The sequence below is a fragment of the Gymnoscopelus microlampas genome, assembly GCF_963454915.1.
Source record: "Gymnoscopelus microlampas genome assembly, chromosome: 9".
Lineage (NCBI taxonomy): Eukaryota > Metazoa > Chordata > Actinopteri > Myctophiformes > Myctophidae > Gymnoscopelus > Gymnoscopelus microlampas.
The window spans coordinates 21,380,915-21,393,352 of record NC_139946.1 but is presented as its reverse complement, the minus strand read 5'-3'; positions in this window follow the sequence as shown (position 1 = coordinate 21,393,352).

The following is a 12,438-nucleotide window of genomic DNA, read 5'->3' as shown; positions in this document are numbered from 1 at the left end:
GGGCCGAGGCTGAGCCCAAGACAAACCGTGGAGTTTTTGAAGGGCCAGTGTGAAGCGGTAATGGGCTACGTCAACGAAAATATGAATAATTTTGTTGCTGAATATTTTCGGTGCGGATACATTTGAACCATCTCTATTTTGGGCAGGTCATTATAGGTCGAAAACTTCAGAGACTTTTTTACAAATGTTCCTTTTTACGCTGTGCGACACGTCATACGACAAAGCATAAATCAGGCTTAATTGGTCAATTCTAACACCGTACAGCTCCGAGCCGTCACTTCACAAGACACCTTCTGAGCATTCTTCCATTTTAATCCAACTCATCTTAATCAGAGGATTGTGGAAAACACTTTTGCATGTAATCGCACGCATATTTTATTCATGTAATGATATGCAATAATAGCAAAATCCTCCTGTCTCAGCACATCCTGCCTGCGTGGCCGGTGCATCCTGTAACTGAATAGATAAACAGTGCCAATATATGCACACATTTCTAAATTTAGGACACTTAAGGAGTGCATTATTCCCCCAGTTTATCTAAACCCGCTGTGCATTTTGTCCAAATTAATTATATGCAATTCAGTTGCCCTAGTTAGATCTTGTCTCATATTAGCAGACTGGATTGTTGGTGCAAAAAAAAAAAAAAAAAAAAAACGTATCTCAAAATAACAGGGCAGGCCAACTCGTTGCGACTTGCAGCTCCAAAATAGCCAGGCTGTATCACAAAAGTGAACACATGACACATATATGATTTGTGTGTGGAGAACCACACATGAAACTGAATCCCACAGCCTGGGACCTATTTCACCTACACTGTATCGTATTCTAATAAACCACATTCTCCACTGCTGGTGGTGGTGGGGAGGTGGGGGATTATGACTGTCCATTTGTCTTGACTAGGCCACCATTGCAGGAGACACCCTCTCTCTGTGTCTGCACCAGGCAAAGTTAAAAGGGACACTGGCGACTGCTCCAAGCAATTTGTCTCTGGTAACACTGGTTTGCAGGAAGCCAGGACCTCAGCTCACAGCAGATGATGCATTATTGCTATCGCTTGGCCTTGTTTAATTACATCCATGCATGGGGTCCGGTATCATATCTCCCTGAGCTTATCCGTCTTTGGAAACTTTAACCAAAATCTTAGTTTATTGTGTCATATAATCCTGTGTTAGCTAGGACTCTGTAATTACTTAATAAACGTGAGTGGTATCTTGAGAATTTTAAAGCTATCAACCACAGCCACAGAAAATGCAATAAATAGAACTCTGTTGTCAAACCACCCCCCAAAAAACAGACCAACCAACTGCAGCTCTTTGCTTCACAGACTTACGTTTGTATTTTACATTGAGCCATGTGCTTGAATCGTAGCCTCACTTCATTGGGAATGGATGTTTTAATTTCATTCTGACAGGTGTATCCTTAAATCTGATCTGATCTGATCTGATCTCAACCCATCTCACCTCTTTACTTTCTATTTGTCCATTACTCCACATTTCAACAGCATCAGTTAGATAGTAAAATGTCCTCAAGGTCAAGACACAATCCAATACCATCCATTCAAACTCATTCCTTTTCAGTTATAGTGTATGTGTCTGTTTACTGAGGTAATAATGTAATAGTCAACATGCTCTATAACATTATACAACTTATCATTTCATTGATGTATTGCCCCATGTGACCAGGAGCCCATTTTTTTGTTTTTATATAGATATTCAGTTTTAGCTTTGTTTAGATAAATAGAGACAGGAAACTTGGGGGAGACATGCATCATCATCATACAAACCAGGAACTATTTAGTTATGTGGTCCACACACTATGTACTGGTGTGGCCTCGGAACCCTGTAAAAATGTGCATATAACAACGCAAGTCATTGTAAGCTTATTCATTGTAAGCTTATTCACATAGAAATAGAAATTCTTGAGGCCGAATCTGTTGTCACTGTGCTGACGTCTCCCTGAGTTAGCTGGAAAACATGCACAAACTCAAACAAGCGTCTTCAAGGTCTAATTGCACTGTGCATACTGCAATGCAACTTGATGGCCCATTGATAGCAGTGTATACAAAAGACCCATTCAGCCTCTTGTCTGATTTCCAGAAAGTAGTGGCGAGAAAGTAGCATTTATGCTAAATTCACTAGCATGAAGAATAGTAAGCTACTAAACGGACACACATATTTCATCTGGTTTGGCAAGGCTCCGGGGATCAGTTGGTGATTGCGGCGTTCACTTTAGTTTACATAACGTAAAACCATAACAATCCAAAGCAAGTCTCTCTGTTAGCACTCTACATCGATATGTTTGGAGAGTCGGGCCTTTGTCTTGTAACCATTTCCTTCTATTCACGTCTGCTTTTTTTCCTCCTTTTTCATTTGAAAGCATTCCACAAGGAACAAGATCCTTATGTATCCGTGCAAGAATGCACTCCTACAGAATAGGCCACTGTAATGTTAAGTCTAGGTGTTGTTCCCCCCCCCTATCTCAGTTGATAAATTGAACAAGAATAACCTCCCATTCCACTCCTATGAGGATATATCTGACTGAATAGTGAAAATACACCGAATCTGCAATGGAAAAGTAAACCAACGGCATCGTGATTGATAATCTTTTCTAATCTCTAGCTGAGAGAATTTAGATAAATCTACGTATGAGCTTATACCACCTAAAGCCAATCGCTTCGCCCGCGGATGACTAATGTGTTGCTGGGACAGAAGCTTTGCCATGCATGGGTAGATCTTCCAGGGCCTTTGTGGCTCTCTCATGCTGGACATCCCCATTGAGACAGTAAAGAATAGGTGGTCAGTAGGTATGGAGACAATGAAACAGGACTCAGGGACGGGAACAATTGGTGGAGCTGTCACTGGCTGACAGAAACTGTAATTAATGATATTTTCTATTTTCACAGAGGAGAATGACCATCTGACAGAGGCATTATTAATGAGTGCAGCCTTGTTGGAGGGAATAATGGCAGTTTATTAGCACTAAGACAGATTTAAACAGATTCCTTTCAAACAAAGGATTTAGACACTTTGAAAAATGGAGACAATCTGCCCCGAAGATCCGAAGAGACAAAATGTTCAATACAACAGAAATGGTTGTGTTGTGATCATATTCTTTTTTTCCCTCCTCTGAACCATCTGCTAGGCTAGTCAATAAGAGACTATGTCTGTTTTCACAGAATTTTACCACTTGAAGCGGGAAATCTGTCAGTAATATGGTAGCAGGCTATAGATATTTCTCTTACTGATGTGCTTCTGCAGACTTCCATCAATGGAAATGAATCATGAAAGCGATGCTACTTGACAGGCAAATAAATGAATATTCTCAGCTTTACGTAGAGACACAAGAACCAGAATTTGAGTGAAAAGGTGACTGATTTCTTGATCGGCATAATGTCACGTATTACGTGACAGAATCAAAGGATTACTATGAAAGAATAAATTGGGTGTAATTAAAGCACAGTCCCAATTTTTAACGAGGAAATCTGGCATACTAGACTAGACAATCAGTCTTCTGTTCTGCTTACTCTAGCACCCTGCCAAGCAAAACACACTCCAAGAATATGGAGTTTGATATCATAGCATCTCCAATCAAGAGCCTGTTTAGAAGACGTCTCCCATGAAACAGATTTGATTAAACAGACCAATATGTCTGAGGCAATTGTTACGTTTATGAAATATTAGTTAAATCCATGTTGCCTATGCTGAAATCAATTAAATTGGAAACTGCTTAATTATCTTTGTCCTTTTACTTCTGAGGAGAACCTGGATTTGCTTCTGAGGAGAACCTGGATTTACTTCTCAGGAGAACCTGAATTTAGGGGACCCCCCCCCAAACAAATGCAGATAATGCTTAATATCATCACTGAGTGTACCAGATATGCAAAATGTATCCTCGCAGATATTCAAACAGACATTCCTCTGGCTTATTAATTTCTCTGATATGAAATAAGGCTGCATATGCACTTAGATATGACTCGTTGGGCATATATAAATGAATAGAAGCATTACAACATTTTTGCAGAATTGAAATATGCATACAAGTATAAGTATCCAACAAGTTTGACTGCATTATGTTTGTTTGAAAAGTTAAAAGAATTTGACTAATTTCTCCCCCAACCAGATTAGAGTGGCCACTTCAGGCTTTGTTGATGCATCCAAAGCAAGTGCAGCCCAGCTGCAAAAACTGATCAAAAGAGAGGGAGGGAGGGAGGGGGGGGGGGGAGCTGTGTGATATTACCATCAAGTGCTTCAATGAGTGACAAAAAAAAAATAACATTGAAAAAAACATAATTTTCACACACTTCCTTTTACTGATGTTTGGATATGAATACGTCTGTTTCTGAAGCAGCTGTGCGCATCCATACAAGGCATTGATTCCAACTTTAACCAATATTACAAGGCACTCCACCCGCCCTCCCCTTTTTGTAACTACCTCATATGCTAATGACATCCGCTGTGATTAGTGATTTTCTTCTAATCTTTATTCTGCGGTGGGGTCGAGCAATCACAGAGGTAGAGCTTTGAAATTTACAGCAGGCTTCTTTTGACTTCTCCTTGTCCCCATCTGCCCCGACTTGATTGAATTTGAATAATAACGGAAGATTTAGATTCAAAGGCCACTTTGGTGCACTAAAGGTTCTTAAGCAGATCCAGGAAATGCACTGAGTAGAAGCCTTTTTTTGCATACTGACCAACCTGTTTCTGGAATCTATTGCCTGCATTTTATGTTCGTACTGTATAATCATACTGTAGTAATATTTAGCAGCATATCTCGGATGGCTGAAGTGCTTGAAATGGATAAAGGGCCCGGTTCATACCACAATGTGTTTAATTTAATTACTTCTTCTTGAGAAAGGTGTTCATTGTCCAATGTTCAATAAAGAATATTCTCTTAAAATATCAGGACTGGCCTGGAAAGCAGACCAACTCTGCATCTACTTTAATCACCGCTAATTATAACTCTTAACCAACATGACTTCCGCCAAATCAAAGGTTATTAAAATGTGTTGTTAAAAACTACCCACGCACCATTTGGTGAAAGGTGACGGGATTTATCTGAGCCCTTTGTTCCTCGGCACTTGTGCAGACAGTATAAAAGTCCCATTGTGTCCACAGGGGAGTGTGTGGGCTAGCCACATGACTGTGTGGTCTCTCATTGTTTCCCAGCATTTGAACTGGAGTCCATCCAGAGCACAGAAAGGATTATTAGATTCTTTCCATTTCCGTTCGGAATTGAGGGAGGAAAAAAGGTTACATAAATTGTGCCTGTATTAAGACAATTTAACATTAGACTTAAGCACAGACATCTTGACTTTGGCGAGACATCTTTACAAAGTTAAGACCCCACCCCCCCAAGCCCAACCCCCACTGTGCCGGGACATGAAAAAGAGGCCTGTCATTTTTCCAGTAATTGAAATACTTTCAGAACTTTTTTTTCGTTGAAGTCTACACGCTTATAATGTGTCTTTGAATGAAGACACCACGGGGTGCAGTTACCGGTGCGAGTTTGCATTGAAATGCACCTGGCAGCCCTCCCTAATTGGCAGCCATCTCATTTTGCCTTTGAAATTGCACCCCGTCATCTGCATGTGCAGAACAGGTCATTGTCTGGGGACAGGAAATGCAGCTGACTAACAAGGTAATCGCCAAAGATGGGGTCAGGCACTATTCTGCGGAAAGCAGAAGTTCGACAACTAAAAAAAGACATCAAGCAACTACAAAACAGCCTCAATTATAAAGTATATTCGTAATATATGCCCCCACAATGATTTAACCAGGGCAGCATAATGAAGTGGTAATGTGGTCAGTTAAACCAGTGTTTTGACACTGAGATCTAAGGACCCTCTAATTAAGAGTGCCATCTCTGGGGCAACATGGGGAGTGATGTAATGGTGAGTGACCGTGCGTGTGGTGGCCTGGAGTGTGCTTTATCTACCGACGCTACACAGCAGGATCTTGGAAAACACCACCCCGCGTCCTTTACTGCTGAGATATGGACCGAAACTTGCAGGTAGTAGAGGCTAGTCAAAGACCATTACAACTTGCATGAAATCAATGTGGGTAAGCGTTTGTGGGAGATAGGAAAAACAGCATCAACACTATGCGGTATCTTCCCGGCGTATGGATTTCTTAAATCGTGCCATGCCTGTCTGGTAGGTTACGCGATAGTGTTCACACCTCTTGCGGCAGTGAGAAAGACCTCTTGGGTGAAACCTCGGCGACATAGGTGACAAGCGAAACACTCACACTGTTAGAGTGGCGGAGATGTCATCCTCTCCCCTCAGTCGAATGTAACACATCTGGCAGACACAAGGTGCTAATTACACGCCGATGAAACCAACCGTTTTTTTTAAGACAGTGTCAACTGTCTGGTCTTCAGTATCCAGCCCAAGGCCTCAGACGACCGTGGTGGCCTAATCTCAACCGTTGGAGTGTTTGTCCTAGACTGGGATTTCTCTGTCTTTTCTTTGTGTTGGCTTCACAATGCCTGTTCAACACTACTGCCCCCTCCCCCACCTCCACCCACCATCACCCCCACCCCATTCCCAAACTCCGAAATACCCCTGAGTCCTATTTCTGTAAATCTATACATTGCTGCATGGACCTGTGACTCCCGACAATGGATAATTATCTCAGTTCACCACGGCCAGTGCCAAGGCTATACTATGACATGAAAAGCAAAGCTGAGGTAGTTTAAATCTATACTAATGGACAATGCTGGTGCAATGGCGTATGGACTATCCTCCAGATAGGTGATAATAACAATAACTATCGTGGATACGGAGTAAGTAGAAGAATTTACTTGAAATGTGGGAGGAATGTAGAACGGTAATACACAACATCTATATTTTAGAGCCAAACATTTTCAATGATCCCCCTGAAGAACACTCACGACAAACCGCATACTGTACAGGTCGACTACAATACATTAAACCGCCCACTTACCAAGTACTGTGAGTGCTATGAAATCCCCACAGAACTTTTGTATGTTTGTGGTTATTTAAGCAGTCGCTGTTACATGGTTTGTATAATTGTAACTTTGTCGGACATTTGTACAATAAGCAATCACCGTGTCAGGGCACTTCTCAGGGTTGAGAAATGGATTTAGTTAAGTGCAGGAAGTATTATGTTTAGCTCAGGGCAAGGTGTTCCGTTGAGCTATAGTGGCCGATTACCCACGGCTCTGGACTGAGGGAACTACACAGGGTATTTGTTTACACCAAAGGAAATGAAACTATTCCCATTTAACTGCCTTGATTATTGGCCTCTGTTGCTGCATTCTTCAAATGCATACGATACGTTTCCTACTGTTACAATGGACATCTTCACTTTGACCACAATAGATGAGGGAAATAACTTTGGTAAAGAGTTGTGCATCACATGGAGCATTGTAAGAGGAAATGCTGTTATCCATTATGGCTTCATAACTGACTGAGTTTCTACGTAGAGGTGCTGATGCAATTAGCCCTTGCCTCCGAAACGGGCACCCAAGTCATGCTTTAGGTTTCAAAGAGTGTCGGAAACACAATCTTGCTTCAATTTTGGGGAGACCTGCACTTGATTTTGCCCCTCTTTATCTAATATAGATTTTCTCTTTCAACCGCCATGTGGTTTCACTGTCTGTTAAGTCCAAATAATGATCAACGGTCCACCGCACAGGAGACTGTTGTTCTATCTATGATAAAACCAGGTTTCATGTAGATGTTTAAGAATATTCTTTCTGCTGATAAGCCTGTTTTCTGCTTTGCTTTGCTTTTCTTTCTTTCTTTTATTTATTTTGTTAAAGCATCACAGTTGGAAACAAGAGAGAAATATTTACACCTCTGCCCTGGGCAGTAAAAAGAAGTGGGCGGTAGGTCGAGATTTCAAAATTAACATGGAACTCATATTTTACCCACATTTATCTACATCACTTGACAGCGGCATCGACTACAGCTCCATATCTTGATTTTCCAACATGCATATATTCCTCCCACTACAGTGGTGAGCTTGTCAGCATAATCCCTGCCTGGAGTGAGTGCTGCATGGGACTGCATGGTGAAGAGAGAGAGAGAGAGACAGAGAGGAGAGAGAGAGGGGGGGGGGGGAGGGGTGATGGGGAGCAGAGAGGGAGCGAGCCATAGAGGGGAAGGGGGTGGGGCAAATGGGGAGAGACAGAACGGGGAGAGGAGAAGAGAGAGTGGGGTGGGGTTGGGGGACTGGAGAGCAGGATGAGGTTGATCCATAGTAAGCTGGCCTTTGGCCTCAGCCCTACATTATTTATCTGAGCGGCAACAGCCGAGGTTCAGTCACTGGCCGCGGAGACACACAAGCTGTCCCTGATTCTACTGCCCTCCAGAGGAAACTCCCCGACAAGGCTGCCTGTCAGGAAGCTGTAGTAGTGTAACGCATCCAAATACATGATTAGGTTCAAAGCTCCAGGCTCCCAGCTTCCAGGCTCCAAGTTTCAAGGCGGATGTAGACATCAATACCTTTTTATGAGTCATTCATTGAAACGGATCAAGGCAAAATTGAAGTTGAAATGCTTTCTTTGACTTCGTTCAGACCTGCTTTCCAAACTGGACGGGTTGGGTTTGAATAAGCACCTGAAATCAATCTAAATGCACAGCCTATTCATACAGTAACTGACTGTGCGAGACAGAAAGACATGCTATTGATTTACTCACATAAAGGAAGTAAAAGAAAAGTGAAAACAAAGAAAAAATCCTCAAAAGCTCATTTGTTCTGTTTAGATGTGGTCCTGATTCAGAAGAAATTCTTCAACCTTGGAACAATCTCCAACGGCTCTGCACGATCAGTCTCTTACCTATACCTGACATACCCTGCAAGGGATACACAAACTCAAACAGACACTCATCCTATCCGCATCTGGTGTGCCATTCACTTCCGCTAATATTTTGCATTAGCCTGTGGCGCAACACGACACCGGATGAATGGCTGTCTGTTATGGTATATGATGAGAAGTGTTGGAGATTTTGCTAATATGAGACGTCTCTGTTTACCGGCATGATGGATGGCCAGCCTGATGGGATCTGAGGTACGTTCAAGGGGTGTCACAAGGAAAAGATGACAGATGGGCCCAGCTGCTGGAGATATCGACACTTTGACCAGACCGTGAAGACATTAATCACAGCACGACTAAGCGCCACTCGGGGAGACTGGTTGACTTCTCTTATTGAGACAGTGTTTGTGACGGGGATGTGCAGCGTAACAGACGGCTACACGATAAATATTATGTGACCGTAAACACTTTAACATGACAAAGGGGGCGAAAAGATAACTATGGAAAGCCATGATGGATCCGAGCAATCCAAAGAATATGTGTAACATTATTAGGCATGATCTTGGGGATGATTAACAGTCAAGAGAAATGAAGAGCCAGTAATAATGATAAACAAGAGTTGTTGATGCTGTAATGTGATATTAAGTGACGGCAGAGTTCCACAAGTCAGTGCTAAAATGAGAAGAGGGGACTAATGGCTCTTCGGGAGCCTCGGTCGCTGACATGTCGTCTTGTCATGGCGATAGGCTCCAACTGTCCATCCGAGACTCACTCACCAACAGAAGTGATGTTACTATAAAGCAGCACAATGATTAAACAGATATGCGGTTGATGTCTCAACAAATGCCAGTTGTGTTCAAGGAAGGTTTATCAGCTTTGTGTTAAATTATCGCTCCTGTGTTAGCACAGTAAATATTTGTATTCATGTCCCGCTCGTGTTTTATGTGTGTACAGTCGTTACTATGGCTGCTCTAATGACTACATTTCCCCTCGGGGATAAATAAAGCTTTCTCTTACCTTATCTTAACCCATTAAATCCGAGAAAGCATCATTTTAGATTTTAACTAAAAAGCATTATTTTATACTAGCCATTCAAAAATAGCAGATATACAAGCTCATAGCTTGAGCTTGTAGATCTGCTATTTTTGAAAGATCTTGAACATTTCTGCAAATCTTTGTTTTTTTAATATTTTTTAAAGCGAACATCTTAACTCAAATCGTTGCTTCTGGGGGTCCCTGGAACAAAATATTTTGAGATGGGGGAGACCGCAGCCAAATGCATATAATGTTGGGGGTCCACCTTGACATGAAAACATTTGAGAACCACTGATAACAACAAACGTTTTTCAGAAAAAGGTTAGGATTTAGAAGACATTTTTAGAATCAGCCTCAGGTCTTAATGGGTTAAATGAACCATTCCTGGAAGGAGACATTTTTCTCGTGACAAATGCAAAACAAAGGAACGAAAGAAAACCTAATCTGTAACCTAACATACGCTAACACTTTCATGTCTTCGATCTCGCATCGAAGTTAACTTTCGTAATCGTTTTATGGAAATCTGACTGAATGTTATTAGATGAGTGGGAGAAATTACTCGGGGCTTAGTGAAATTCCTCACACAGGTGCTCTATGCCACGCGTTATGACAATTGGCTCAAATTACACAGTTGAAGCAGACCGGCTGCTTCTGGCTGGTTGGGTACGGCTCATGAGCAGAAAATAATATGCATGGGAGACGAGAGGGAACGGGTGATGATGTATGTGTTGTGGGAGGGCCTGATTGAAGAGAGATTAAATCCCAATCAGTCAACAGAAAGTACTGCTGTCACCAAGCGACTGGGGAATGGGGTCGACCCAGCGTGCCCTGGACTCTCCGTTCATGGTACTCCAAAGTCCAAAGGAGAAAAAAAAAGTTACACTGAAAATATGTTGTTTCAAACAGCCCCCCACACTTGGAATAAACTTCATCAATCACAGGGGGAGATTTTTTGACTAGTTCTAGGTCAGAGTTGACCAAAAACCCGTCGGCCATTTTTGAATTACAGCGTGAGAGTGGAAGAAGCAAAACAGGTCTGGTCTTTCATAACATTAGCATGGAGACGACAGTCTTGACAATACTCCACTAGCAATTTGCCGCACCTTTCTCAATTCTCACCATGTGTCGCCTTGTCATTATTGGGGCTATTACGGTGGGAGCGCTTAACGCGCACAGAAAAGAGAGGCAGCAGAAGTCAAACTGACAAATTAGACATGAAATCTTTCGTTAACATGTCTGGAAGTTCATTAATAACAGAATTTTAATTAATTATTCATGTTCTTGTTTCACCAGATACAGCAGTTTTCCTCCTGCTGCGCTACATGTCTGAGATTGGCTAAAAATATAAAAATGGAAGAGTGTGAGAGAGGGCGAGACAGAACCGTGAAAGAAAAAGATGGAGAGCGAGAGAGAGCGCGCGTGAGGGAGAAGCGGCAACACTCACGAGGAAGGGTCATTATTTCAACACTGCAGGGGAGACAGTTAAACACTACTTTGTTCTGTTCAATTTGACTCAGTGCAACATAAGACGCAACCATCTGGGTTTAAGCCCACGTACACCTTATTCCCAGAATTTGTATGCGTCTCATAAGTAGGAGTGTTTGACTACCCATGGAGCTGTGTATTTGTTGCACAGCTTGCTATTCTATGAATTTCACATTTTTGTTATCTAACTGCAATCATCGCTGGCATTCAAAGACAAAAAGGTATTCACATAGCAATCCCACCACAGCCCAGACAATGTCAAACTTTAAAACACAGCTCTTGTTATAGTGAATCCCTTCAAATATCGACCGTTTATAATTAAATTAAACATACAGCTGTTTATTGCCCCACCACTAGGAATGCGTAAGAGGGTGCTCCTCTAGACAGGACATCCGGTCCACATACAACTATAACCCCCAATGCCATATCCATTATCTCTACACAGTAATAAAAGACACAAAGCTTGTTAAAAACCTAGGTGGAGCGCAATATGAGCAAAACCTGACATGTTCTATAATTACAATAGATACTTTACAGTTTGGCTGATGCTTCTTTGTGGCCATGTTCGCACATGAAGAAACAAAAGAAAGAAAAAATAAATGTGCTGGCTGTGGCATATTCTGTGCCGATATGAAAGAAAACAACAACAAATATAGCTGCAAGCAGCGATAATACAGGGCCAGAGAGAGAGTGAGAGTGTGAGAGAGAGAGAGAGAGAGAGAGAGAGAGAGAGAGAGAGAGAGAGAGAGAGAGAGAGAGAGAGAGACGGATACTGGAGAGAGAGAGAGAGAGAGACATGGAAACTGGGGAGAGAGAGAGAGAGAGAGAGACATGGAAACTGGAGAGAGAGAAAGAGAGAGAGAGAGAGAAACGGAATAGATTGGAGAGAAAGAGAGGGAGAGACACAGACATGGAAACGGAATAGATTGGAGAGAGAGAGAGAGAGAGCCATGGAAACGGAATAGATTGAAGAGAGACATGGAAACGGAATAGATTGATGAGAGAGAGAGAGATGGAAACAGAATGGATTGATTGGACATCTCAACCTATTGCCATTAACAGGAATCGAACTCTCAACCTTCGGACTAATAGGCTGCAACACTAGCTATAGTGCTATAGCTTTGTCCAGGCTGATGT